Here is a 5,408-nt window from a genome sequence, read left to right as displayed (position 1 = left end):
TCTATAGTTACCTTGGCAGAGAGGAATTCAACACATAATCCGACATGTTTATGTTAATTTCGTAGCATCTTGACAGCACTTACGCAGAGAAGGACCAGGCGGCAGGTAAACAAACCACAAATGTACGAGCGCGAAACAAAGAAACAACTCGACATGCACCAGTGCGAGGAACATCTGTTACTGGACGCTGCTCTCGCCTACGGATTCATAAAAAAGCAACGCTGGATTCGGTAGGAGTGGCATGCACATAGGGGCGCAGACTGGACCAACAATGCCTGAACAATGCCTCGATGACGTAATGTAGCTATGACGTCACATAGAAGCGTTGAGCCTCTGCTAGTCTAGTTGGTGTTGTAGGAAGGTGGAAAGTGGTAGTAGGGTAGGGGAAAGCGGAAAGATAGAAGGAGGTGACGTAGTGGAGAGCTGCGGTGCAATTTTAACACTTGGGGATCATTAATGTGTACTGACAATGCACAGCACACGGGCCGAGAGGCGCCCCTGTGCTGAGCGATGTCAGTGCACGTTAAATATTCCGAGATGGTCGAAATTATAATCTGTAGACTTTCGTTACAACACGTCATTCTCTCTTTCCACTTCCGTTCCCACCTTCTTCCCATCCTTTACTGCGTGGTTGAGGTGTCCCAGTCATCGCTAGATACATCCACGCACATCTCGTTGTTAAACGTATTCCTCAAAAAGTCCACCTACAATATCACATTCGCCAGTGTAGCTTGCGCTAATTCCCTCCACAAGTATTATGGACATCCTCCCCTTACATCACCGCTTTCCATCAGGCTGTACACCCGAAAAAACAGAGAAGATCCCTCGCCCTAGCCTTTGCAAAAGGAACTTTGTCCAGTTTCGTTGGAGGCAGGATTCACACTCATCTGGCACTTGTTGGCTACCTTAACCCAAAATCGACCCCTCATGGTAGAACTCCTGTGAGCTCGGGCTCACATTGGGAATCTCAGAAACGTGGCTGCTGTTAAATTGGGCCGAGGTTTAATTTGCCGCGCTCAGGACAGCCTCGATCGGTATTCTCGAAGGAGTGGGGGGGAGCATATATTTGCAGACCTCAAGTCACTTTTGCATTCATGACCCTTTTCAGAAGCATTTCACCCCAGAAGAGCTGAGCAACAGGCCGGGGAGTTTATCCCCAGTGAAAAGCGGTACGCACTCGACGGCACCGGGGGTCGAACCTGACACCTCCTGAATCCAAGACTGATGCTCTACCACAAGGCCATCGCTTCGGAGGCCGACTTATGGCTCTCCGAAAGCGGAACGAATCAGCGACCGATCGGTAAACGTTTCTAACAAACTGGGCAGAAGCAAAAGCATGGGGTTCTGTTTGACGGCTGGCTTGGTTGTGCTGCCCAGAAACGAAGAGGCCAAAAGGTGCGCCATCTACGCTTCGACTCATCTTTTGTGAAAGGGCTGAAAAGGAGGCGTGAGTTCATGCCAGGACCATGTAGCAATCCGTTATTCATTATGATGCAAATGGTTCGTTCAGGCTTGGCCACTACGGCGTAAGAGAACCAGGTGGTGTTCCTTGGAAGCTTCCGGGTTTGACCTAAATTGGTAGAGCAGGCGGCGTCCATTTGAAAGGTGGGAAATACGGTTAGTAGACTGCGTGATCAATAATACCCAGGTCACCGTATCAGTCTGAACTACCGCGGGGATAGAATCAGCACCCGGTGGTGTTAGGTTTAGACTGTAACACTTTACTGCTCCAATATCACTGCTTGCAGAAGTTTTTGAAAAAAATAAAATTAGACAGCTACATGTATATAACTATATAGGGCGATCTTTTTCTTTTTGCACGTATACTCCATTATTCTACTCGCACACCTGTCCTGGCTGTCGTTAAATGCATGCTGCTTCACGGAGGCGCTTTTCACAGCAGACGGCGCTAAAAGACCGTGCCATATTCCATCCGCTCTTTTTCTGTTTAGCTATCTGATTCCAAGACAACTGCTTTCTGGGTCGCTGGGGAAAAGCATATATTGACCATGGCGTTATCTGCGAGCGTTTTAAAACGTTCGGGAAGAGTCTGGTATGGTACCGCCTCGGCAATTCAGTGCGATTTGGTAATTTATTGCCAAACTCGTGATTAGTGCACTGTGAGATCATTACTTCGTGCTCTTCGAAAATTTGTTCCTGTTACTTCGTAACGCGCCCCATACCGCCATTTACCGACCTCTGTCTTCTGCGAACTCTTTTCTCCCCGCAGAACATACCTTGAAATTTTTCCACTTCAGAGCAAAATTTGTTTAGCGGCCATGATTTCTTCTCCTACCACTTAGCGTCGTAGCGATAATTGAACGAGTCCCTGGTATGACTGATTGCGCAGCATGCGCGGAGCTTCATTGACGAAGAAGGAAAGCTGACGAGAACCACTCCCGTGCTGTTGCGGTACCAAAATACAGAAAGCGTCACACTAGGAAGAATAAAACAGACTGTACGAAGCGTGCGCTCTTAAGTGGTTCTGTTCCTCAACCAAAAGTAATTATTTTCTTAGTACGTGATTTTCTGCCAAATGTTAGTTGAGCTTTCTGTGCCCAAACTGCGTCTTTCAAATGCGATACGTTCGATTGCCATTAATTGGCGATAATGGTGCTCTCATCCACAGCAGTAGAAGTGAGTTATTAGCAATCACGTGTAAACCCACCCCTGCACCATGCTATTGCGTTTCCATGATTAGTTGCTGCCTTTGTTTCGGCAGAAGTACTGCGAATGAAACAATCTGAAAAGTTGCCTCAAATCCTATCTTTAGCTTTGGTTATTCCAGCTTTAGTTAAATGTCCTAAGCAACTTAGCTAGCCAGAGGGTAGAGAAGAAATTTTCAAATAGATTACTGCTAAATATTATCATATCTAAATAAAGAAAACCAAATCATTTTTTTTATTCAGCAGCCTCTTGTGCATATTTCTAGAAGTATAACGTTTGTGATGGGGCAAACAAAACAGATATAATATTTTTTAAATATAGCACAGCGCCATTTGCTGCCACCCCTGAGCAAGCAAATAAGCAGATTAGTATGAGTAGTGCTACTGAATACAAGCAGGGTCTTCATGTTATAGCGTTTTTTTCCGTGTTCAACATACACGCTATGTAGCATATTACTTAGCCCGCGCAATAAAACATCATGACAATATCCTTAAATGGGGCCTCTTTTTCCTACTCTACGTTTTTTCCGGTGTGAGCTGTGTCTCTTATGCTTTAAGGGCGCTCTCCAGGGGAAATACGTGGGGCACTGAGGCAAAGAATCCCCTTTAGCATTCGCCAGAGCGTGATATTCTGTTCTACGCACGTGCAACGGTACTTTACATTCGCCGGGGCGCAGTCTTGTGTTCTCCACACGCTCGACAGTATAGTCCATCAACTTTCACTTTCTGCCCCCAGGCTCCTCTGAAGTCGGAAATCGAAACAATCACTGGATGAAACTCGAAACAAACAACTGCAACAGCCGAGTTTATTGGGACTTGTCTGTACGCACCAATATTCGAATTTTCGCACATGCGCCGAGCTAAAGATTGTGCGCCGCCGAATGTCTTGTACGAGCCTCCGGGACACTGAAGCCTGTTTGCCGTCATCACAGTGGGATGCCATGCACCACGCAACGAGGCATTAGAAAGAAGACCATAAAATAGAAAAATCCGCCAACCCTCCAGCGTCATCTGCTTCGTAGATTTTGCACTACTATTGTGAATTACAACCACTTACGCCATATCTGATACATTTTTACGTTGTATCAGCCATTATTTTTTTAACGGGTGCATCGCAACGCAGCGAGTCGTTTGACACCAACCACAACCCTTTTCGACATATGGTTTGGCCGCAATGGCCATCTGAAGCTCCTGGAAATGCAAGGTATGACAACGGAAAGGTTGTCGGGGCGAATCTCAGAAATAGTTTGAGCTTCATCTCAATTAGTAATTTTATCGTGCGGACCCTACCAGGTGATTTGAAACCGCTTCGAACATTCTGCGTCAAACGGGAAGCATCCTTTTGATTTCATAAACAGTGCCATTTACTTTGTGGCTTGGGTGCTAATATGTGACTCTCAAACATATTCGCTACACCCGGCATATTTCGTCCTTACAGCAGATAAACGTGTACATCTCAACTAGGGAATAATAAAACAACTGATGAGTCGAAGAGATTTTACGTTGGGTAAAATCCCGGATTCCGGATTCCGAATCATGGCCGGTAGGAAATGCCTGTCGGCGACGGCTCCAGCCAGATGGAACTTCATAAAGATGGTGATGTCCGCTGCACAGCGCGAGAGTGTATTGCAGTTGGAACTTGATGGAGACGTCGGTGTTTCCTACATAGCGTGAGATCAATGCAAAATGTTCGGAGCCAATTGACGCTGATGTTTGGCATGGTAAAAGGAGAGCTTCCGCTCTATAAACACAGTCATCTCTATAAACAGTCTATAAAGAGTCTCTATAAACAGTCATCTGGTGACGGTCTCTTAGCTCTTACCGTGAAGGCGTAGCCGCACCGTGCAGCACTCAGCAAAAGCTGTCGACACTTCAGTGCAGTGGCTTGCAATGCGTTAGCCACAGAGGATAACACTAAGAAGGAGACCTTATCTTCTAAATGATTCATATCACAGCTGTCCGAGTGAATGGCCATCCTGTCGTTGGTGATAGATTTAGCAGAAAAGTAATGTTGCTGACGCCGTCTGGTGAATGTGTTTTAAATACAATTCTTATCAATGGCGCTACAGTTTACCGTAAAAAAAAAATGAAGGTCTTAATTGTTCGGTGTTGCCATTGACACGCGTATATCAACTGCATTGCGAAAGCCCTTTACAAGTATTACGCCAAAACGCGTTTATAAGTTATCTTTACGATCTAGCAGAACTTTTGTGTACAGGGTCAGTGCGAGCGGGTCATGGTTTATTCAGGAAGCGTTTTAAGGTGAAAGCCTTACTTGATCCATGAAGTGGCTTGAACAAACGTGAAACCTAAGCGCGGACAGAAAGTGACGACAAGAAAATAACGTGACTTTTAAATGAAATTGCGACGGAATCAATCTTTGTTTAGCGCTCAGGATGGGGGTGTACCATTTCGCTTCCAATTTTGTATCCGTCCGCTAGCCAAGTTGGAAGCTAGGTGGGTAATGGTCCAAATGACGACATACCTACATCGCATTGTGCGCCAATAATTATATTTGTAGGTGTCCAAAGATATAGTGACATAGATACTGCAAGATTCATTCCCGAAATCCAGACCAATTTAGGACAATTAACACCTCGTCAGATTTTGTGCGTATGTATGTCTCTATGCTATAATATACCGCTAACCAAAACCTTCTCAAACCACGGTAAACCGAGCCACACGTCTTAATCGGTTTAGACGGAGTTTAACGCGGGCTAACTTCTTTTGATTTACCAAGCA

Source organism: Amblyomma maculatum, chromosome 2, assembly GCF_055883805.1.
Source record: "Amblyomma maculatum isolate TAMU_Amacu chromosome 2, ASM5588380v1, whole genome shotgun sequence".
Classification (NCBI taxonomy): Eukaryota; Metazoa; Arthropoda; class Arachnida; order Ixodida; family Ixodidae; genus Amblyomma; species Amblyomma maculatum.
Note: the sequence above shows the minus strand (reverse complement) of the source record.